Genomic DNA, 25,811 nt, shown 5'->3' on the forward strand with positions numbered 1-25,811 from the left:
TCGGGGAACGCCCTGAGCCTTTTGCGGGCTCCTATCTGGTGATGATTGGGGAGTCCTTGATGTTTGTATGGCAGGGTACAAGGCAGAAGTGCAGATGCGGTGGCCAGTGGATGGAGTCAATAAACAGGCCCTTTTGGTTACAATAAATAAAGTCTCTTTACTGAATTGATGATAGGGGTAGTAGTACATATAACAGCAAATTCACAGTTCTGAAATACGGTATATACACAATAGCTGTGTATATTCAACAATCATGTTGGGTGCTGAAGCAATATAATTTTTTCACAGCAGTAAAGGATTTGCCACCAATGAACAGTACCTTACTGTCTTTATCCAGCAAAGGTTTTATGGTTCTTGGCCTTTTAAGACGACTGTTCTCTTTCCCCGACGTACTCTGGCAACTTTTCAGTCTCAGGAATCAAGTTTTCCTGCACAAGGCTTCTTGGCCTAGTTAGCAGGAGCTCAGACATGGACACATCTTGTGTCTACCTGTGCCCAACTCAAACTCTTCCCATGAGACGGGAGCAGTTTTCTAGGCATCTCCTAAGCAACCTAAGGCTAACAGTGCCAGTGTTAACTTTTTGTTGCTCATATATTGCTATTAGGTATACAAAGTACATAAGTACTTTAACAACAAATGAAAACAATTAACTCTGCAGCACAAAATTAACTCTTTCCAGTGCTCCACTGGGGCACTGTTGTACTACTCTCATCCTCGCCACCACCACCATTCTTGTCCTTTCACTGTCTCCACTCTTGGGCTCACTGCACCATGACATTTAGACTGTGTACTTCATTGCTCAAACGCTATTGTTGTGAACTTGACATTGCTTCCTTCTCATTGGCCCACAAGCAAGAAGCAGAGATGGAATAAAATGCTGAATATTCGATATAACAAATATATAGCACTATATTCTAAATATTTGGGAATTCTCGAAGCGGCGATATTCGCGATAAAAATTTGCTATTCGAATATTCGCGCTCAACACTACTCGTTTCTCCTCTGCCCCTCCCGCTAATCCCTTCACTGGCTCCCCCTTGCCCAGCGAATTCCGTTTTCCTTACAACTACATATAAGGCCGTCCACAACTTGTCCCCTCCTTACATCTCTGACCTGCTTTTTTGATACATCCCCACATGTAATCTGAGATCCTCACAGGACCTCCTCTTCTGTTCTCCTCTCATCTGTTCTTCACACAATTAACTACAAGATTTCTCATGTGCCTCTCCCATACTCTGGAACTCTCTGCACCAACACATCAGACTCTCCCCCAACATCCAAACATTTAAGAGTAACCTGAAAACTCACCTTTTCAGGAAAGCCTACCACTTGCAATAGCATAATGCCACCACACAGCCACATGAGCAGCTTATATTCTCACCTACTGTGTTCTCCCCTTCCCTTGTAGATTGTAAGCTCTTGCGGGCAGGGTCCTCTACCCCTCTGTACCAGTCTGGTAATAGTTTCTTGTTTCTTGTATTTTTATATTTGTGTAACCCCATCTAGATGTACAGCGCCATGGAATTAATGGTGCTTTCAAATGAATAATAATCATAATAATAATGAACCGTTGCAAATTATATTAAATTAATAAGTGTACCAAGCCTGACTTTGTCACAAACCAGCAGGTGTGAACCCACTGTGCCATGTGTCCTAAATCCTCTAAGGACGTTGTCTAAGTGAACCCCTCGATCTTCACAGTATCCCTGATGGTGGGGATAGACTTTCCTGAGGGGAACATCAGGCCTCACCTCTTGAGTAGGATAGGCACATGAGGCAACTGGTCCAGGCAGACCAGGAGGTACCTGAGAAAGGTACCAGAGGTGCAGGCGTTGTCAGTCGTAAGCAGGAGAAACAGTGCAGGACCGAAGGATGAGGCAGAGGCAAAGTCAAACAGGCAAAAGGTCAGGGCAGGCGGCACAGGTACAGGTCAGCCAATCCGGTTTGGCAACAGGAGAGTCAAGACAAGCACGCAGGTAGCAAAGTCCAGGAATACAGGTACGAGTCAGGAACACAAGCGGAAATCAGTAACCTTAGCAGGACACAAGGACCTGGAGGCATCTGGGAAGGGGGCTGAGCCACTTATATATGCGCAGGAGGGCTAGGATTGGTCAGTGAGGTCACATGACCTAACCCATAAAGCCCAGGAAGTGACACGTGCCGGCCCTTAAGGAAGTGCTGCAGGAAACAAGCAGCAAGCATGCTGTGGCCAGGGCTGAGATTAAACTGTGGAGCGGATCCCAGAACAACAGCACCTACACAGACAGAGTCAAGGACTGCAGCGGTGAATGGGAAGCACTGGCCGCAGATCACCGCTGAACACGGTGTCCGGGACAGTGGCGGTAAGCAGGTGCTGTTACAGACCTGATGTATTTTTTTACATCCCAGTTACCATATGTTGTAGTGGACTCTGTCTAATTGCACAGTCTCTTCAAATTGTAGAGGACTCTGTCCAACTGCATATTTTTAGTATTGAACATGTTATTACAAAAATACTTGATGTGTTCTTCTGCATCACTCACTGTTATATAGTAGTGGACTCTGTCCAAATGCACATTTGCAGCAGCCGTCCGAGAGGAACGATTAGAGGATGGGAGTGATAGCGGTTCTTGCAAGAATGAGTTTGCACACGGCACACCTATTCTCCCCTCAGGCACACCGTGGTGTAGGTGCTCCTTGCTGGTGGTAGTTTGGGCTCCCTTGGTGTTAAGTGTTTTGGCAAGTTACAAGGCAGTAGTGCGGATGCAGGTGCAATGGCCGGCGTACAGTAATAGAGTCAGTATCACCGCGTCCGTATCGACCGGCTCTATAAAAATATCACATGATCTAACCCCTCAGATGAACACCGTAAAAAATTTAAAATAAAAACTGTGCTAAGTAAACCATTTTTTGTCACCTTACATCACAAAAAGTGTAATAGCAAGCAATCAAAAAGTCACACGCACCCCAAAATAGTGCCAATAAAACCGTCATCTCATCCTGCAAAAATCATACCCTACCCAAGGTGATCACCCAAAAACTGAAAAAATTATGGCTCTCAGACTATGGAGACACTAAAACATGATTTCTTTTTGCTTCAAAAAAGAAATCATTGTGTAAAACTTACATAAATAAAAAAAAGTATACATATTAGGTATCGCCGCATCCGTGACAACCTGGTCTATAAAAATATCACATGATCTAACCTGTCAGATGAATGTTGTAAATAACAAAAAATAAAAACGCTGCCAAAACAGCTATTTCTTGTTATCTTGCCTCACAAAAAGTGTAATATAGAGCAACCAAAAATCATATGTACCCTAAACTAGTACCAACAATACTGCCAGCCTATCCCATAGTTTCTAAAATTTGGCCATTTTCTTTGGAGTTTCTACTCTAGGGGTGCATCAGGGGGCTTCAAATGGGACATGGTGTAAAAAAAAACAGTCCAGCAAAATTTGCCTTCCAAAAACCGTATAGCATTCCTTTCCTTCTGCGCCCTGCCGTGTGCCCGTACAGTAGTTTACGACCACATATGGGGTGTTTCTGTAAACTACAGAATCAGGGCCATAAATATTGAGTTTGGTTTGGCTGTTAACCCTTGCTTTGTAACTGGCAAAAAATTATTAAAATGGAAAATCTGCCAAAAAAATGAAATTTTGAAATTGTATCTTTATTTTCCATTAATTCTTGTGGAACACCTAAAGGGTTAATGACGTTTATAAAATCAGTTTTGAATACCTTGAGGGTTGTAGTTTCTAGAATGGGGTCATTGACTTCAGACCTGAACTGGTCCCTAAAAATTGGGTTTTTGAAAATTTCTGAAAAATTTCAAGATTTGCTTCTAAACTTCTAAGCCTTTTAACATCCCCAAAAAATAAAATATAATTCCCAAAATGATCCAAACATGAAGTAGACATATGGGGAATGTAAAGTAATACCTATTTTTGGAGGTATTACTATGTATTATAGAAGTAGAGAAATTCAAACTTGGAAATTAGCAATTTTTTACAAATTTTTGGTAAATTCAGTATTTTTTTATAAATAAAATTGAATTTTTTTACTTCATTTTACCAGTGTCATGAAGTACAATATGTGACGGAAAACCAATCTCAGAATGGCCTGGATAAGTCAAAGCGTTTTAAAGTTATCAGCACTTAAAGTGACACTGGTCAGATTTGCAAAAAATGGCTTAAAAGGCATTAAGGGTTTAAAAGGCATTCCGTTTGCTTTTGCTTTCCGTCCTAATAGAAGTCTATGGGAATCAAATCGGATCTGTCTGGGTCCCGTTATGCAAGATGTTTTCTGTCTTGCATAATGGGACCCAGATGGATCCGTTATGCTTTCCCATAGACTTCTATTAGGACGGAAAGCAAACAGAATGCCTTTTAAAGGCTTCCATTAAACTATGAAGGCTTCCATTAAACTATGTTATAACGGAAAGCAATAACGGAATCCCTAATGCTAGTGTGAACCCACCCTTAGTCCTTTACCCATTAGTGACAAGTTTGCAAGAATCTTATTGCCGGCCTTAGATTCTGCAGAGAGAAATATAGAGAGGAGTACTACAACCCATTATTGCTCATATACATACATTACTATTGGAGAAGGTTTGCACTGTGAATTGTTTAAAATTTTGTTTGATAATGTTGGATATACTACAACTCCCATTCTGAACTTTAGTAAAGAGGGACTTGCCTATTTTCTACAACTGGCCTGGTTACTAACTCAGCCCCATTCGTCGGCCACAGCAGTTACTTCTCCTGCCTTGTACTCGTACTCGTACCAAGGGTAGCCCAACTACCATCAGGCAGGTGCCCAAACATCAGGTTATGCCCTAGGGAAGAAAGGGTGCACCTGTCCCCACCAAGCCCTATGGATCATCGGTGTGAGGACTGCCACTGTGATTTATGTGAATAACTGTTGCTGCCAGAGCCACTACCATTCTCCGCTATGCTCCTCCCAAGCCTAGGCATGTGTCTGACCCCCCCCCCCCTTCCCCCGCTGAGTAATTGACCACCAGCCATCTCTGGTAATGATATCACTACAAGTAGCAGAAGCAGTGTCACCAGCAGCAGCCAATATATTTTGCTGAACATGATAGTACAGTTTTTTCCATCCACATCAGCAATGGATACATCCCTCCTGAACTATCTGGCACACACTTTGAGCCCTGACCCCATGGACTTCTGGGTCAGCTTCACAGACGTTCCCGCGACAGGTGGCAGGAGATCGGTGAGACTGGCAACACATGGTTTGATCTGACATGTTTTCCGTTTGGATCAATTGACGTCTGTGTTGTTTCTAGTGCTTGCCACATCTTCTTTCCCCAGGTGTTGCTATTGTGGTCATTTAACTTTCTCTATTTATTGTTGTTTCTCCCACTTTGCTATGTGGTTTATAGCTTCTGTTGGAGTTGTGGATAGCTGGTGTGTGGATCTCGGCTAAGTTCCTGGTGTTGCCATAGCCACTTGAAGTTAAGTGTTTTCTTTCCCTTTTGTATGTTGTTTTGGTTATTTTGTGTGTTGCATTCCCCTGTCATTTGTATTAAAGGGTTTCTGTCACCAGAATTAACCCTATTAAACTGTCTGACATAAGCGTTGTGCTAATGTCAGCAGACCCTAACTCTCCTAATCTCATGCTTATGGATGCCCCCATTACTGCACAATTTTAACTTTTATGATATGCTAATTAGCCTCTATGAGCAGGGGGGGGGGGGGCGTTGCTCCTGCTCCTAGAGGCTCCCTTTGCCCACCTCAAGTCACGCCCTGCCATCCTTGATTGACAGGGCCAGGCATCATTCGTCTCCTCCTGCCGGCCCTGTGTGCTGGGACTGCGCAGGCGCGAGATTTATCCAACACACAGGGCTGGCAGGAGAAAACGAACACTGGCCCTGTCAATCAAGGACGGCAGGGCGTGACTTGAGGTGGGAAAACGGGGCCTCTAGGAGCAGGAGCACCGCCCCCCTGCTCCTAGAGGCTAATTAGCATATCATCAAAGTTAAAATTGTGCAGTAACGGGGGCATCCATAAGCATAAGATTAGGAGAGTTAGGGTCTGCTGATATTAGCACATCGCTAATGTCAGACAGTTTAATAGGGTTAATTCTGGTGACAGAAACCCTTTAAGGCCTGAGGGAGACTCCTGTTCATCCTTCCTTTTGGAGGAACAGGTTGTCTCAGTCCTGACATTAGTACCAGGGTCCTATAGTGTGAAATAGGACACTAGGTATTCCGGTCTATGAACACACCTACCTCTGGGGTCTGTTCATACTGGTAGTTAGTCAGGACTTTGATTAAGGTTTTACTAGGAGGTGTCCATCTCCTTTCCCTAGTTTCCAGTTCTTATTCTCTCACCCCTTTCCCTCTTATGTTCAGTGTGGTGTTTCCCTCCCAAACCCGAACGTGACATTATAAACCGCCCAAAACTGTCATTTTTTTCCCTTGTTTCAGTACAGCTATGTATCCTATTGCTGCACTGGCCGGACAGCTGCAAGGGCTGTCTTTGGAGGTAGCTGGTCCTAGTGGTGATTACCAGGCCTGTCTCTAGCCTAAATTTGCCCCCCCGGACAGATTCTCTGGGGGAAGTGATAATTTCATTTTGATTCATCTAGGGATGAGATTCATTGAGTTGGTGTGGTTACTTCATTGCTTAAGGGGGGACGCTCAGTCATGGGCTTTTTCTCTGCCAACCGGATCGCAGTCTCTCCGGTTGGTGGATGAATTTTTCAAAGCTCTGTGTCTCATCTATGATGACCCAGATCGGACCTCCCTGGCCGAGAGCAAACTACGTGGCCTTCGTCAGGGAGAGTGTTCTGCTGAGATCTATTGCTCTGAGTTCAGGAGATGGGCTACTGATCTCCGTAGTAAGTTTTGTCAGGGATTATCAGAGAGGCTCTCCGTGGTTAGTTTTGTCAGGGATTATCAGAGAGGCTGAAGGACGCTTTGGCCTTTCATGAGAATCCTGTGTCTCTGGAGGCCGCCATGTCTCTTGAAGTACGCATTGATAGACACACATAACGTATTGTCTTCCTCTGACACTTTGGGTGAAGATACTCCTGGGTTTATGTCTGGGGACAAAGCCATGCAATTAGGGGGAGTTCCTGGATCTTATTTTAAGCATATTAGTTGTAGGAAGGGAGTGTGTTTTTTCTGCAGACAAAAGGGACATTTTATCGATGTATGTCCATGCATTCAGCGTCAAAAAGAAAAAAAAAGGGATGTCTAATTCCCATCCGACTTTTGGGGGAGTGAGAGTCAGAGAACGTGCATTTGTCTTTGACTGGTAGTACCTAATTTCTCCTGACTGCCGAGGGGGCGCTAGAGTCTAATACTGTGGGGATTGAGGTGTTTATCGACAGCCGGGCAGGGGTGAACCTGATTGATGCTCCGTTTGTCCGTATGCACGGGTTGGCTCCAAGTGCATTAGAGAAAAATATTTCCATTTTTGCTATTGATTCTGCACCTTTAGTTCAGAAGTGTTTATCGCAAGTGGTGCATGATATCAGATTTAGAATGGGAGACTTTCATCAGGAATTTATCTTGTGTTTTGTGTTGGAGGGTCTCCCTGCTCCGGTGGTTCTGGGTTTGCTGTGGTTGAGCAAGCACAATCCAACCATCGATTGACAAGCTAGACAGATTCTGGATAGGGTGAATATTGCGTTGACAATTGTCTTAATACTGCACATCTTTTTCCTCTTTAACCACTAAAACATTACCCTCTTTTATATCTGATTTTGCTGATGTATTTTATGAGAGTGGATGCCAGGATTTACCTGCGCAACGGGAATATGATTGTCCTATCAACCTTATTCCCGGAGCTAAGTTGCCCAAATCTAGGTTGTATAAGACCTTCCAAATCTCCAGTGGCAGCAGGGTTTTTCTTTGCTAAAAAAAAGGACAGAACTCTTAGGCCATGTCTGGATTTCCGTGAACTCAATCGGATTACTGTCCATGATCCTTACCCCCTTCCTTTGATTCCTGATTTGTTTAACCAGATTCTTGATGCAAAGGTGTTCTCCAAGCTGGACTTAAGGGGGGCATATAATCTGGTCAGGATCAAGGAAGAGGCTGAATGGAAGACGGCTTATAATACTCCTGAGGGTCACTTTGAGAACCTGGTCATGCCTTTTGGGTTGACTAATGCTCCTGCGGTTTTCCAACATTTTGTGAATGATATTTTTTATCACCTGGTGGGGAGGTTTGTTGTTGTGTATTTGAATGACATACTAATTTATTCTCCAGATGTGGAGACTCATCAGGATCACATTAGACAGGTGTTACAGATCCTAAGAGATAATAAATTGTATGCAAAATTTGAGAAATGTGTTTTTGCTGTACATGAGGTGCAATTCTTGGGCTACCTGCTGTCATCTTCAGGTTTTCGAATGGATTCAGAGAAACTCCATGCTGTATTAGACTGGGATCGACCTAAAAATCTGAAGGCTCTTATGCAGTTTTTGGGGTTCACCAACTATTACCGAAAATGTATTCAGAACTATTCGACAGTGGAGAAACCTTAACTGACATGACTAAGAAAGTGATGTTTCTTAGTGTGGTCTCATTTGGCGTTGCGAGCCTTTTCTGCAGTTAAGGAGTCCTTCTCTTCTGCCCCTATAGTGGTGCAGCTGTCACAGGTTAAGGGGAAGGGAAAACACCAAATACACACCACAACGAATAGACAACAATCTAGGCCTCAAAAGCTAAGGAAGAGGGATGGTGACCTAGTAATCCCTAGGCCTTTACCTAAGGCCTCTTTCACACGGGCGTCTTCTATCTTCATTCAGCAGGACCTGTGCTGACATCACCGCGCTCACCACGTGGTGAGCGCGATTACGTCAACAAAGGTCCTTTTGCAGGTCCTGAAAGAAGAAGCAAGAAGACTATGCCGGCTGTGTGATCAATTGGATAAGGTCAGTTAATTTTTTTTATTTTCTAACCCCTCAATCCACATTTTAGTAAGCATTCTGTATTAAGAATGCTATTATTTTACCTTATAACCATGTTATAAGGGAAAATAATACAGTGAATACACTTTAATAGGGTCCAGGGTTGCTTTCATCCCTATAATCTCCTAGCAACCATGCATGAACATCGCACCGCATCCGCACTTGCTAGCGGATGCTTGCGATTTTCACGCAGACCCATTCATTTCTATGGGGCCTGCGTTGCGTGAAGAACGCAGAATATAGAACATGCTGCGATTTTCACGCAACACACAAGTGATGCGTGAAAATCACCGCTCATCTGAACAGCCCCATTGAAGTGAATGGGTCCGGATTCAGTGCGGGTGCAATGCGTTCACCTCACGCATTGCACCCGCACGGAATTCTCGCCTGTGTGAAAGGGGCCTAACTCCTGCCAGTATGAGCAGATCCTGATGGTGGAAATACTCATACACCAGATACCTAAAGCCCTGGTAAAACTGATGAGCCCTAGGATAGGTAGCAAGGAATGAGACAGCTGGTTCCTTCCAGAATGAAGGAACCTGCGTCTCCCTTAGGCCTAGAAACAACACACACCAGATAATAAGAAACAGCGAATGCAACAGGTACTTAGCTTAGAGATGTATGGAGAAGCAGGAGATCCAAGACAAACCAGCACTAGCAACTCCAAGCAGAAACTATCAAACGCATGGTCAGCAGTGTGAGGCGAATCTAAATAGAGCCTCATCACTGATAACGAGCTGCACCTGAGGAGAGGTGAGATCCTGCCAAACAACAACATACATAGAGGAAAACAGAGAGACCTGTCAGATTAGAGTCACGTGCAGCAAGTCTATCCGATCTTCTCACCTCTCTCACAGAAGGGATCGTGACAGCAACCAGATGTATCACAACCTTTCATTGTGGAAGTTGACGTGTCCGAGGTTGGGGTAGGAGATGTCTTATCGCAGGGCCCTTCACCTGGTAAATGGCGCCTGGTCATTTTTTTCTCTAAAAAACTCTCTGCCACAGAGAGAAATTACGATGTGGGTAACAGAGAGTTGCTGGCCATTAAGTTGGCTTTTAAGGATTGGTATCATTGGTTGGAAGGGGCAATTCATCCAATCATGGTATTCACAGATCACAAAAATCTAGCTTACCTGAAGTTGGCTAAACAACTGAACCCGAGGCAGCCAGATGGTCTTTGTTTTTCACTAGATTCAATTTCATTGTCACTTATCGTCCTGGGGTTAAGAACGTCAAGGCAGATACCTTGTCACGTAGTTTTCCTGGAGGTGGTGATTTTGAAAATCCGAGTCCGATACTATCGGAGGTGGTGGTGGTATCCGCTCTATACCCTGACCTAGAGGTGAAGGTGTTAGAGACTCAGGGAGACACACAGGAGCCCCTCTAGCAAATTGTTTGTTCCATCACAATTGCTTCATTAGGTGTTTGAAGAACATCACTTTACGGTTCTTACCGAACACCCTGGGAATAGATCCACTGCTGACCTCATCTCTCGTAGATTCTGGTGGCTGGGGTTGCATAAGTATGTTGAGGACTATGTATTGGCCCGTAGTATCTGCGCACGTGCTAAGGTGACACATACTCGACCTTCTGGATCTTTACTTCCGTTGCCCATACCGTCCAGACCATGGACTCACTCGTCTACGGTTTTTTTTACTGCCTAATCTGCCTAATGTCATGCCCTGCTCTAACTATGTGCGGAGGTCTGCCAGATTAGCAGCAGGTGTTTGGTTTTTTGTTTTGTTTTGGAGTCGTGCTAGATCCGCCTTCCTTCAGGTGCACTGGGTGGGGTCGTTGGTTTAAATTACTTCCACTCCCAGTGTTCCGTGCGGGTTATAGCTTCTGTCTGGCTTTGGAAGCAAGGAAGGATTGGCTCATCCTGCTCAGATGAGATAAGTTGGTTTCTGATTTCTTGTTGTTTGCTGTCTAGGCTGTTTGAGTTACGTCTGTCCCCTCCAGGTTTGAGGGAGCAGTCTGCCCCTATTCCCCTTTCACCATCTCAGGGATTCTAGGGTATTTTCAGCCCAGGCACGAGGACACATTCTTCCCACCTTAAGGGTCTGAATGTGGGCATAGCAGTATAGGGAGAGCTGTTAGGGATTTGTTAGGAGGTGACCTTATCCCCAGCTCCTCGCCTAGAAACTTGTTTGTGTATCTGATATCCTGTCCACCGTGACACCTAATTTGTCTGGAAAGACAGTTATTCTGGTGCTAGTTGATGTTTTTAGTAAAATGGTGAACTTTATAGAATTGCCTGGCCTACCTAATGCTAAAACACATGCACAACTGTTTGTTGACAACATTGTGAAACTTCATGGCATTCCCTCTGAGGTGGTCTCGGATTGTGGGACTCAGTTTGTATCAAGATACTGGAAGGCGTTCTGTACCAGGCTGGGGGTACAACTTTCTTTTTCTTTTTCTTTTCATCCTCAGACGAATGGACAGACGGAGTGCACTAATCAGAGTCTGGAGACTTACTTAAGATGTTTTGTCTCTGAGAACCAGGAGGAATGGTCCTCGTTTTTGTCTTTGGCAGAGTTTGCCATAAACAATCGTAGACAGGAGTCCACTGGTAAGTCGCCATTTTTGGGGGCATATTGTCTTTACCCGCAATTTGGCACATTCTCTGGTTTGGATACTTCCGGTATCCCTCAGGAGGAGCATTTTTCGTCATCATTGTCCGCTATATGGCAGAAAATTCAAAATAACTTGATAATTATGGGCAACAAGTATAAACGTGTGGCTGACAGGAAACGTATGAATGGTTCAGACCTAAGTGTGGATGATTTTGTGTGGCCGTCCACAAGAAATATTAAGTTGAAGGTTCCTTCTTGGAAGTTAAGTCCAAGGTTTATTGGTCCATATAAGATCACTGCCATTATTAATCCTGTAGCTTTTTGTCTTGAACTTACTCAGGCTCTGTTGGAGTTGTGGATAGCTGGGGTGTGGATCTTGGCTGAGTTCCTAGTGCTGCCATAGCCACTTGAAGTTAAGTGTTTTCTTTCCCTTTTGTATTTTGCTTGGGTTATTTTGTGTGTTGCAGTCCCCTGTCATTTGTATTAATGCCTGAGAGAGACTCCTGTTCATCCTTCCTTTTGGAGGAACAGGTTGTCTCAGTCCTGACATTAGTACCAGGGTCCTATAGGGTGAGTTAGGACACTAGGTATTCCGGTGTATGAACTCACCTACCTTTGGGGTCTGTTCATACTGGTAGTTAGTCAGGACGTTGATTAGGGTTTTACTAGGAGGTGTCCATCTCCTTTCCCTAGTTTCCAGTTCTTATTCTCTCCCCCCTTTCCCTCTTATGTTCGGTGTGGTGTTTCCCTCCCACACCTGAACGTGACAGACCAGGGGCAAGAACTGGGTCAGTTTTCCATCGGTGTACTATCTTGTCTAGCCTCCAGTGTACTGTTAGAGAGGGTATTCAGCATGGCAGGTGGGATCCTCACACAGAAGCAGACAAAATTTTCCTTCACAAGTCTGGGAAACATAACATTTGTAAAATAAGGTATGGATCAGTGAGGATTTTCACATACCTCTACCTGATGCCAATGAATAGTTTTGCCATTACTAACAATGGGGATTGGCTATCACCAGCCAAACGATGCTACTGACTTTGCCTGTCCATCATGTCCCATACTGTACTGCTGCCACTACTACTAACCCCTATGAGGCTGCACACATATTGCCTTATCCATCAGGTCACATACTGTACTGCTGCAGTTGCAGCTATTACTAAATGTGCTGCCACTACTACTACCCTTACACAGCCACACATCTCCTGACTGTCTCTCAATTTCCATACTGTACTGCATTTGCTGCTCTCAAAAAAAGTAGATTTTTTCACAACTTTTGCAAAAACAAAAGCCATTGCTTCTTCACTTTCCTGGAACTTAGGTACACTGTCACTGACACATGTATTTGTGGCGGTGGAATTGATGGAGACATGATATATATTATATACAGTATGTATTTTCTTTACTATAACACCAAACCTTGCTACTCCCCCCAAAAAGGAATCCTTTTTGGACATCTTATTCAAAACTAACCATTGCTTTTTCTGATACCTCCATGTGTGTATAAATAACAGCAGACATCTTCCCCCAAAAGAGACAATTTTCGTACTATTTCTTAATTTTAAAATGAAGGGAGGCAAATGAGCTCTTAGCAAGCTCTGCCTCTGATGCCACCAGATGGAAGGCAGCTATCCTATAAGTCAATGTTCAACCCTTGAAACATGACTAGGATATTAAGTAAGCCAGCATCTCATCTGCAGACAGCTGTTTTGGGGTAAATAATATCCCTCCCTCCCACAGCTGCCTACAACATGCAGTCCCATATAAATAACATTACCCCTCAACATACAGTCCCACGTAAATAACATCCCCCTACCCCAGCCACTTCCAAATTTCAGCCCCATGTAATTAACATCACTCCACCCCACTGTCCCATGCAAATAACTTGCCTCCCTTCAGCCCTAACATACAGTCCCAGTTAAATAACTACAACTCCCAACATTGCTCTGCCTCTCACACTGAGTAATCTTCACTTACCTCTCCTCATGTAGCAGATCCCACCTCAGCCTCTTTCCATGGCTTCTCTTCACTGCTGAGCCACTGAAGCATAGCTAAGACTTTGGCCCCCATAATATTGCCAACCATAGCTTGTACCTCCATAACAGTACCATACAGCATATACAATATAATGGACTGCCTTTACTTGCAATCCCATGCTTGTCTCCTAAATGCTTCAGAGTCTCTCTTAGGTTTCAATTACTTTCATTGATCATATTGGATTCTACTGACTTAATTTACACAGGAGAGTATGACAGAAGCCAGGGCTGGCCTTGGGTTAGATGCGCCCTGTGGTGGATTTTTTTAAGTGCCCCGCAACCTCCTGCACAACCAGCTCAGAAGTAAAAAAAATAAAAGCTATGTCCACCATTGTAACAATTTTTTTAAATTGTCCCTATGCAATTAAGATAAAAAAGAAATGAACCAACTATACTGTTTTTCTGTTTTCTAAAGTCTTGTTTACATACTGCTCCTATCCAGACCTATACGCTTTCGTCGTAACAGACTAGAAGTAAACCATGTATAGTCTGATCCTGCAGTTATACTCTCTTCTTTATGTCTCCTTCTTCATAACCTACTAAATTAGATTGCCTCTAACCCTTAGGCCCCTTTCACACAGGCGAGAATTACGTGCGGGTGCAATGCGTGAGGTGAACGAGTTGCACCCGTACTGAATCCGGACCCATTCACTTCAATGGGGCTAAGCAGATGAGCAGTGATTTTCGCACATCACTTGTGCGTTGCATGAAAATCGCAGCATGTTCTATATTCTGCGTTTTTCATGCAACGCAGGCCCCATAGAAATGAATGGGGATACGTGAAAATCGCATAGCATCCGCAAGCAAGTGCAGATGCAATGCGATTTTCACGCATGGTTGCTAGGAGATGATGTTAGTAAATTGATAAAAGTCAATTTACTGTATTATTTTCCCTTATAACATGGTTATTAAGGAAAATAGCATTCCTAATACAGAATGCTTACTAAAATGTTGCTTGAGGGGTTCAGAAAAAATTAACTCACCTCATCCACAAATTTAGCCTCTATTTCTGCCAGGATTTGATCTTACAAACTTCTACATTAGGGCCAAGAGCCTTAACCACTATGCTATAGAACTGCATGTTAACCTGCAGTTAGGGTCCATTCACACATCCGCAATTTCATTCCACATTTTGCGGAACGGAATTGCGGACCCATTCATTTCTATGGGGCAGCACGATGTGCTGCCCTGACATGGAATTGCGGATCCGCACTTCCGGTTCCGCAATTCCGTTTCCCCAAAAAATAGAACATGTCCTATTCTTGTCCGCAATTGCAGACAAGAACAGGCATATTCTTACCCGCTAGCTTCTTTAACAAGATGCATGAAGACATATTTAGGTTTATTTGGGCAAAGGGTAGCCCGAGACTTGCCAGATCTCTCTTACACATACCGAGGGACAAAGGAGGGCTAGGAGTACCTGACTTACGTAAATACCACTCAGCTTCCCTGCTCCAGAGGATAGTGGATTGGTGTAGGCATTCACAGCTCAAGCAGTGGGTATCAATTGAACAACTATGCTCGAACTACCCATTAGAGTCTCTACCTTGGGTGACTTTTAAACTACCTTCAGCCCTAGCTAACCATCACACAATTGGACAACTATCTCACAGTTCCATAGAATTAGAGATAATCCTCTGATCTCCCCCTCCCCCTCACCTTTATTTCCCATCTTGGGGAATCCCACTTTCCCAGCGGGATGCAAGGGCGGTCCGTTCCTGCAGTGGAGAACTAATGGTAGGTCCCGAGCTCCCTTCTTCAGAACCTCAGGTAGATGGCGCACTTATGACGAGATCCTAAGTATAACAGATCCCTGCTCTTTGGGCTTCTGGAGAGCTAGGCAATTGACGCACTTTCTTTCTTCTATTCCGACCTCCACGGGATATGACAGGGCTCTCACATCGTTTGAAAAAATGTGTGTTGGGGTAGGCGCCTATAGACATTCCCTTTCTGAATGTTATCAGTCTTTGATAGCCCCTCGTCAGGACTACCTTCCACCGTTTGTGGCTAAATGGTCACAAGACCTAGGAGTTAACATCCCCCCAGACCACTGGTTAAAACTCTTCGTTCTGCTGTACAGGTCATCCATAGCGAGTAGGTTCCAAGAGGCGGGCTACAAGATAATGTCCAGGTGGTACTATGTTCCAACCAGATTGCAGAAAATGTTCCCATCTGCGTCTCCTAATTGCTGGCGCTGTGACTCCGGTATGGGCTCCATGTTACACATTTTCTGGGAGTGCCCGAAAATTCGTCCTTTTTGGCAGTTGGTCCATAAGACCTTGTCTTCAATTTTCCAATTTACGATCCCATACACCCCTGGTTTCTTTTTATTATTTCTCTCGGATCTGCCAATGAGTGTGCTCCGGAAGTCCTGTCTGTGCTCCCTGGTGATAGCGGCTAGGTCTTGTATCCCCGCGAGATGGAAGCTCTCGGTGCCTCCGACTATCAGTTTTTGGATCCAAAAGGTGGAGGAGATCCGGAGAATGGAGGAACTTACCTCACAGCTGAGAGCCAAACATAAAGCCTTTCGTGATTCATGGGCCCCCTGGTTTTCTTTTCAGGAGTCTCAGGAGTTCCAGGACCTTCTGGCCTAAGCGGTGGATTCCACTTGATTCTTTTTATTTACCCCATATGTAGTACCCATCCCCCCCCCCCCCTTAATGTCTATTGTTTGTGTGTATTGTCATCCTTCTCCTGTTGTTATTGTCTAAGGTGGCTCTTCCTAGTCTGTGTCCATTTATGCACTTTACTCATACTGGTAATTTTGTTTTAAGGCTAGGATTATGTCCTTATCTGGTTTTTCTTTTCTTAGCCTGAGTTGGCTATGGGCCAGTTAAAAAGGGTCCTTGCTCAGGCGAGGTTCCTTCCATTATACCACAAGTGCCATAAGATATTATTATGGGAATTGATGTATGATGTAATAATATTGTTGTGCGATATTTCTGATACGAGGATTGTATGACTTTACTAATGCATATTTGGACCTTTGTATTTACTTAAATAAAGAATAAAAAAAAAAAAAAAAAAAAAAGAACAGGCATATTCTATTAGTGCCGGCAATGTGCGGTTCGCAAAATGCGGAACGCACATTGCCGCTGTCCGTGTTTTGCGGATCCTTGGATACGCAGAACACGCTGCGGACATGTGAATGGACCCTTAAATATAAAATGATACTTCTGCTGTATAGGAATACTTACTACAAGAGAAACTACTATGAGGTTTTTCTAATGCAGTTTATCATTCAGCTTTATAGCTGTGTGGTTATGGTTCTTGCCTCTAATGTAGAAGGTTGTGAGTTCAAATCCCAGCAGAAACTTTTCAGAAATAGAGGCTAAATTAGATTCAAATACACTGGGTGTCCCCAAGCACTAACTCCATATATGAACATAGCTATATATGGAGTCAAAACAAGGACTCCTAAGCTCGGACTCACACTGGGGGATTCCCCCATTGTACAGCGATCTTCTGCATAGACCTCAGTGGGACTCGGCACCCTCCCCTCTTCAGAGCAGGGGGTGACTGGTTAAATGCTTGGATTCTCCCATTGACTTCTATTGTGCTCGGGTGCTCTGTAGCTGAGTATAAGGAAGGATCCTCCTGGAATTATGAGCACCAAGGTGGGTCCCTTCTTGTGGAACCTTTTGCCCACTGGGAGGTTCCTTCTTTTTTTGCTGAACATGGGAAAACTTTAAAGCTGGGTAGCAACTGGGACAGTTTTTTCACCCATGATGTATTTATTTCTGAGGCAAGGTACATTTTTGCACAGTGACAGGTGGGTATGCAGCACGCCAGACCTGCAGGGTATTGCGATAGTGAGGTCACGGTTATGGGCAATCAAGGGTTACTCACTTTTTGGAGGAGAACCCTGGGCAGGCATGCGGCAGTGAAGGAGAGGTAGACACAAGTTCCTCTGGGGCACACTCTAGATGTAGGGACCAGACCTGATGGTGTATGAGGTGCCCTGGATGTTGCAGGTATTTTGAGTGCCTGAGGCAAGGTCCCTTTAAGGATCGTGACGCCAGTGCCTGTAACGGTGGCACACCGGTTTATAGGAGTAGTAATGGAGTACACAGATGGTATGGTAAAGCAAACGTTGCTTTACTTGGAAAACAGTCCAACTTTGTACAGACAGTTGGTAATGATGCAGTCCCGTATGTCACAAATACCACAGCAGGTTTACTTCACAATATGGCAGGTAACAATCTTGCAAGATACTTGGAGGGTAAACAGTTAATGCTTTGCAGTACAATGCTGCTCTATCCCCACAGCTATCCTGGCTGGCTGGATCCCAAGGCCCGGATGCCTAAATGCTGGCTTTAATCCTTGGTATATAAATCTTCCTCCAGTATTGACCCTTGCTTTTATATTAAAGTACCTCTGCCCATCAGCTTACTTCTCTGAGCTGGTTGTACTGTTCCTGTTGTGAGGGAAGCTGCAGGTTTCTCCCAGGAGGTTCATCCCTACTACTGGGGTTACTTCTTCTGTGCTTGTTGGATTACTGGTCTCCAGGCAGGCTGTACTCCTTCACTAGCCTCCTGGGGGCAACTAGAAGCCTGGACTATCCAGCTGCATGTCAGGAGGAGGCCCTCAGCTTGTCTCTGGCTGGTGCCCTCTCACTTCTGTCTCCACAGACTCCTGACTATGACCTAACCCTCCCTGTCTGGGCCTGGACATTTATACTAGGGGCTCCCTATCTCCCTCTAGTGTCTAGGATGTCTAACTACACCCAACTAGGCCTGCTGAGCATATCACAGGGGAAACAACACATGTAAAAACGCATAGAAAAATACATTAAATGCATATATAAATATAACATCACTGTCCCTTATGAGCAGAAGTAACACGTGACCCAATTAACCTTTGTGTAGTGCCCACTCCTACCTAGTGGGACACTACAGGTATGCCTGTGACCAACCTCCTTCCTGTAGTGGGACTATCAGCTTTTCTGTTTGGGCTGGATCTTTGGTCCTGCTGTTATGAGCAGCAGGAATTTCCTTGCTTCCTTATCTTCTCCCATGTACTTTTATTGTTTGGGACAGCATCTGTGCAAGTGCCTTACATCGAATCTCTGATCAATGATGATCACGTTGCTCAGTTAGGTTAATTTAAGAAGGAGTTTTTGATTGGTTATCCTTCCTTTAAATTTTTATGTTTGCTGCTCTTTTCTTGCTGGGTATAGCATGAGCTTTGTACATTTGTATCCAGAATCCCTGCATTCCTAGTATCATGTTCTAATCTGTTTATGTTGTGTCAGTGTACCTTGGGGTCTGCCTTCTTCTTACAAAATCTTATAGAACCAGTTTAAAGGGATTGTTCCATCTTGGACATTGGGGGCATATCGCTAGAATATGCCCCGATGTATAATAGGTGCAAGTCCCACCTCTGGCCCCACACCTATCCTTAAAACAAACCCTGCAAAGTTACGGAGGGCGCACTGGGAATGCGCGTCCGACCTCCATTCATTTGTATGGGAGTGCAGAACATAGCGGCTTGGCGTAATTTCTATAGAAGTGAATAGAGTGGTGGTGGCGCTTGTGCGGTGCACTTCCCATTCATTTCAATAAGACTTCTGAAATTAGCTGAGAGTGCCACTCGGCCATTTTTGGCACTACCATAGAAATGAATGGAGGGCGGCCGCGTATGAGCAGTGCGCCCTCCATCATTTGGCAAACTCCGTTCTAGCGATATGCTCTCAATGTCCAAGATGGGACAACCCCTTTAATGTTAATAATTGTAGAGTTGATGTTTTGGGAAAACTCACGGTGGTCAATTACCCACACTGAATGGCAGGACCCACACAACTTATTCATTTTATTTATATAGTATAGTTATATTTTCAATACATTTTAAATAGTATAGTTATACGTGTATTTTATTTGTGTGCTTTATTATACCATGTCACATGAGCTGTAGATAAGAGCAGCTTGCAGTTCCTGCTCTATGCATGGCAACAGAAAGTGGTCCTACCTAAACAGCTGCTTCTATGGCGGGAGGTGGATGATTTTGTATGACGCGGTCAAGCAGCATTTCTATTGACAGTGACGCCTATACTAGGGAGGGTTGAGGCAACCTGACCATACTCTTATGGCCGGCCCTGATTGAAGCATGTTAAGTTTTGGTAGTTTATACTACATAAGTTCTGAATGTTACATACGTACGTTGTAGGAGGCAATGGTGAGTCAATGAGTAACTGCACCTGTTGTAAATGTTGTATTCTACTGAAAGTTCAAATGATTCAACCGTTCATTTACAATAGAAAAATCATCATGTGGATATTTGGTTAATAATATTATAAATGATTCACAAACCAGTAAAAAAAATAATAGACAGGTGCTATAGCAATCCGGGTTGTTTTCTCTGAGTAATGGTTGGTCCAGAATAGATGACGTAATGGATTATTAAGTATTATTAAGTATTCTGGATGTCCAGTCATTGTATGGCTATGTCTTTATTCCTTCCTCCCGTAGGTTCATGGCTTATGTCAAGAAATCAATCATTGTAAAGTCAAAACTTCTCTTGCGCTGCACCACTTTCTTTGGACTAGATTAACTATTGGTGTTTCTGTTTTAAAGGGGGTTTTCCGGGAAGTTAATATTGATAACCTATCCTCAGGATAGGTATCAATATCAGATGGATGGGGGTCTGACACCCCTACTGAATAGCTGTTTGAGGAGGCCATGGATTTCCGGTGAGCGCTGTAGCCTTCTCGCAGCTTACCAACCATAGTACCATACATTGCATAGAAACATAGAAACATAGAATGTGTCGGCGATAAGAACCATTTGGCCCATCTAGTCTGCCCAATATACTGAATACTATGGATAGCCCCTGGCCCTATCTTATATGAAGGATGGCCTTATGCCTATCCCATGCATGCTTAAACTCCTCCACTGTATTTGCAGCTGCCACTTCTGCAGGAAGGCTATTCCATGCATCCACTACTCTCTCAGTAAAGTAATACTTCCTGATATTACTTTTAAACCTTTGCCCCTCTAATTTAAAACTATGTCCTCTTGTAGCAGTTTTTCTTCTTTTAAATATTCTTTCCTCTTACCTTGTTGATTCCCTTTATGTATTTAAAAGTTTCTATCATATCCCCTCTGTCTCGTCTTTCTTCCAAGCTATACATGTTAAGGTCCTTTAATCTTTCCTGGTAAGTTTTATCCTGCAATCCATGTACCAGTTTAGTAGCTCTTCTCTGAACTCTCTCCAAAGTATCAATGTCCTTCTGGAGATATGGTCTCCAGTACTGAGCACAATACTCCAAATGAGGTCTCACTAGTGCTCTGTAGAGCGGCATGAGCACCTCCCTCTTTCTACTGGTAATGCCTCTCCCTATACACCCAAGCATTCTGCTAGCATCTCCTGCTGCTCTATGACATTGTCTGCCTACCTTTAAGTCTTCTGAAATAATGATCCCTAAATCCCTTTTCCTCAGATACTGAGGTTAGGACTGTATCACTGATTTTATATTCTGCTCTTGGGTTTTTACGCCCCAGGTGCATTATCTTGCACTTATCAACATTAAATTTTAGTTGCCAGATTTTTGACCATTCCTCTAGTTTTCCTAAGTCCTTTTCCATTTGGTGTATCCCTCCAGGAGTGGCTGTGCTTGATATTGCAGCTCAGCCCCATTCACAAAATGTCATCATTTGTTGAATTTGTCACACAAAATACCTTTGGATTTTTCATTCTCAAGTCAAATCATATTTATTATAAAGGCTCAATAAGTTTGTACTCCACCAGGTGATTGCGGTGCACTTTGACTTTTTTGTGGCTTTTTACAAAAAGTCACGATGATAAATCAGTCTAAAATTGTAGCTCCGTCCTCACAAAACATCTGTCCGCCCTCTTAGTAAATGCAAATTTCTGGGAATGTCTCAAACGGCACTAAAAATAGAACAAATATGTCATAAATATGTTGCAAAACATCCACATAACAGGCAAAATCACTCCACTTTTGATACATTATCCTCAAAGTCAAAGCAAATCTGACTTAAAAAAGCCCCATCATGATACAATTGCCCTTAATTAGCTGAAGATGCCTCAAATTTATCAAAGTGCTATATTTGGTGCATCTTTAGACACATTTATCTACCTTTACAGCACCTTTTGGTTAGCTTATTTTATGCAAAAATGTTGGCGCATTGTGTTATAAGGGTATTTTACATAATGAAGTACTAATTGGTTCTTCTCTTTTAATTATTATATTACCCTCTATATTCCTTATAATGTAGTAAGTTAGGGATGGTTAGTTAACATATACAAAGCGATTGTACTGTGTCAAATGCCCACCAGACCACATTCCAGCGTAGTTAACTCATAAGACATGTGTACTCCACACTGAACATCCTTAGGAGGAGCGGCTGAGATGTAGAAACCTTTGGACACAAGGAGCTTTGATGATAACATCATCCAGGTAGGATTTTGTAGGTCACTATCTCTCTCTTGTATTACCATGGGATGTTGGCCATGTCACTTAGCCTGTTTAAGCCTATTTATTCTCAAATCTTCAAATTCACATTAAAACACATGTAAGCTACATCCCTTTTCCGCTAATCCCCTAGTCAAGTGAGATCAAAACGATGTCTAAAAACATAATGAATTTGGTGTAAAGCATGTAGGTCAGTTTTTTGGAGTATTTATATTAGTTAATCTCCCCTATAATTTGCAGCTATAAATTACATTTTTTTAATGAGATGAAGTTCCACATTGGTTCTCTCTGTTTTCACTATGTATTACAACTTTGTGCTGGGAAAAAAATGCGCCATTCTGGATTATGGGAGTCTAAAATTAAGAAAGTTGTAAACGACATATGCAGACTTGAAGCCAAGCAGAGATTTGCCTCTGTCTTTTTGCTGGGTTATTATTGTGCTTTAAAACATATTGTGCCCCCAGCGCCATTCATGTGCCGCAGCGGGAGAAAAGAGCCCAACCTTTGTATTACAGCATTTAGAGAATTGTACTGGCACCCTGTAATGTGGCAAGGGTGACATCAAACAATACCCGGCTGAACAAATGTTAATATTTAATTCTTATATTGAGCATAATGCAGGGCAATTAGCAGGTCGCGTCATACACACACACTAATTATTTACAAATCAATAAACCAGGCAGCAGAAGAAAGAACAAACCAGCAGAATTGTAAATTGCAGTCATCTAGTATTACTATTATCTGAAGTAAAATGGGGCATTAGTTGTTTGGCACCTGGTGATTTTGATTACCCCCTGTCAGATGGATTATATTATTCAGTTCTAGAAACAAAGGAAAGGCACAATGTAAAGAGAGAGCTTTGACATGATAATGCAGATTACATGGCGGACCGTATTTATGTTTTTTGTTAATTGTCAAAGACATAGAAATAATGAACGGTCTGGATCTGCGGAAAAAGCTCAGGCAAAACAAAATGCAAAATGCAAATGTCTCAACAGCAGGGGCACAGCTACAGGGGTGGAGGGGTATGATTGTACTCTAGCCCAGGTGCTTAAAAGGGTTGTGTCACAAAACATATTCTACATTTTTCAAACCAGGACCTGGAAAATTTAGCATTTGCATGTCATTAAAAATGTTGTATAGCTGGTGTGCTATTAAAAAAATGTATCAATATAGCGCCAGGTGCTGTTTGTTTTTTTCCTTATGTTTTTGTCCATCTCACTGAGCTGGTCGCACATGCCCAGTTTAAATCTTCAACTGCCACCAGCCATATGATTGTTAGAAGCTGTGGCAGTTACAGGGAGAGAGCTGCAGCCGAAAGACACGCCCCTGAGTTGCTAAGCTGAAGGTAATATAGCACAGCAATTAGAGCAGTGAATGTGGAGATCTCTGGATCCATGTGAGGTACAGGGCAGGTTCTCGCTTTGTTAGAAAGGTATTGTCATGTACTACATGATGTCTTTTTTACATCTATCATGGGATAACCCCATGGAGGGAGCAAAAAGTCTCCTCTGCCACAAGAGAAGGCACCAGTATTATAATGGCACCTGATAGGTAGGAGGCCCTGGTACAGATTTTGGGTCTCAGGAGCCTCTTCTCAGCAAGTTAATATAGCATGTCACATAATTGACAGGTATGTCAAAAAAGGTACATTTCCTAGCGATGGTTCTTGCCACCACTCCTCACCTAGTGGCAGAACGATAAGGGGTGCAGAGTTAGCATTTGCATTGGGCCCTTGAGCCCAAGGGGATTCCATACATACTTGCCAACTCTTCTGGAATGTCTTGGAGGTTTCCAGTAATAAAGGAGACCTCCAGGGCTACCTGAGAAGTTGGCAGATTTCTTGGGTGCCGGGACTTCCAGTACCTCTCAGAGAGCACCCCTAATTGTGTGTGGCTGCCAGTGTTCTGCATCATTAGATGTAGCCCCGGCACCCAAACACACACCAACGGGGTGGAACAGGGGTAATAAAGTTTGTGGGTCCTGCAGTAAAATAGGCATGACTGATGTAGGCAAGGCAGCAAGATTTATGGTAAATGAGGGAGTGGCATGTTTAGGTGGGTAAGGGTATTCCCCCCCACCACACCCAATTGCTACCCTCCATCATCACTGTTCCTACAAGTTGGCAAGTATGGTCCTATAAATCCCTCTGTCTCATTTGAGGAGACCTATAAAAAAGGTATCATAATGTTTGGACAGGAGATGAGGAACATCAAGTTACTCCCTTGTATCTTATGATAGTATCAAACAGAGGACCGTTCTACTTTTCCTATACATCTATAGGGTAAACAGACAACATAACCATTGGGCCATTTTCACAGATTCCCTCAGTATTCCACTACCCCCATTACTTTTTGCTTGTGGATCCCTAAAGGTCAAGGGTATGTTCAGTTTTGTTGCAAATTATGGAGCAAGTGGCAAATTAAAATAGACAAATCGCCAGGACCGGATGGCATACAGCCCTGTATCTTAAGAGAATTAAGTAATGTCATAGACAGACCCTTATTTCTGATATTTGCAGACTCTATACTGACAGGGAATATCCCACTGGATTGGCGCATAGCAAATGTGGTGCCAATATTCAAAAAGGGTCCAAAAACAGAGCCCGGAAACTATAGGCCGGTAGGTTTAACATCTGTTGTGGGTAAACTGTTTAAAGGTTTTCTAAGAAATGCTATCTTGGAGTATGTCAATAAGCAAATAATGCCATATTAGCATGGCTTCAAGAGGGATCGGTCATGTCAAAGTAATTTAATCAGTTTCTATGAGGAGGTAAGTTCTAGACTTGACAGCGGCGACTCAATGGATGTCGTATATCTGGACTTCTCCAAAGCATTTGACACTGTACCGCATGAAAGGTTAGTATATAAAATGAGAATGCTTGGACTGGGAGAAAACGTCTGTATGTGGGTAAGTAACTGGCTCAATGATAGAAAACAGAGGGTGGTTATTAATGGTACACACTCGGATTGGGTCACTGTCACTAGAGGGGTACCACAGGGGCAAGTATTGGGCCCTATTCTCTTCAATATATTTATTAATAATCTTGTAGAAGGCTTGCACAGTAAAATATAAATTTTTGCAGATTACACTAAACTGTGTAAAGTAATTAACACGGAAGAGGACAATATACGGCTGCAGATGGATCTGGATAAATTGGAGGCTTGGGCAGATAAGTGGCAGAGGAGGTTTAAGACTAACAAATTTAAGGTTATGCACATGGTAAGGAATAATGCAAGTCACCCGTACATACTAAATGGTAAAACACTGGGTAACATTGACATGGAAAAGGACCTAGGAATTTTAGTGAACAGCAAACTAAGCTGTAGAAACCAGTGTCAGGCAGCTGCTGCCAAGGCCAATAAGTGTCACGACCATGGTTATGGTCCGGAGGGAGAGCGTTTTGGGGGTTTCGCCGCTTACGGCGCGGTGAGTGGCATTTCCCCGCCATTCTTTAACCGTTGTCTGTTTTGGTGTCCCCTTACCTTTTTATTCCACACCCCCCCCATTGTTTGTGGTGCCCCACCAACTTTCCCCTTTTGTGTTGGGGGGGCTTTGAGCGGTGGGAGTGGCGTCACCTTCGAAAGAGGGTGCAGCATGTGTCGCCATCTGCTGATGGGATGCATGCGCGTTCTCAGGAGGGAGAGCGTTTTGGGGTTCACCGTAAACGGCGCGGTTGGTGGCTTATTCCCCGCCACCTTACCTTCCGTGTCCGTGTTGGTGATCCCTTGTCCCTCTCTATGTTTCTATCCCTGGTCGTCTGCTGGCAGCATTCCGTTAGTGTTCCGGCTGTGTGCTGGATGGAGTGGCTGTTGGCAGCGACTGGAGTGGGAACG

This window comes from Bufo gargarizans, chromosome 3, assembly GCF_014858855.1.
Source record: "Bufo gargarizans isolate SCDJY-AF-19 chromosome 3, ASM1485885v1, whole genome shotgun sequence".
Classification (NCBI taxonomy): Eukaryota; Metazoa; Chordata; class Amphibia; order Anura; family Bufonidae; genus Bufo; species Bufo gargarizans.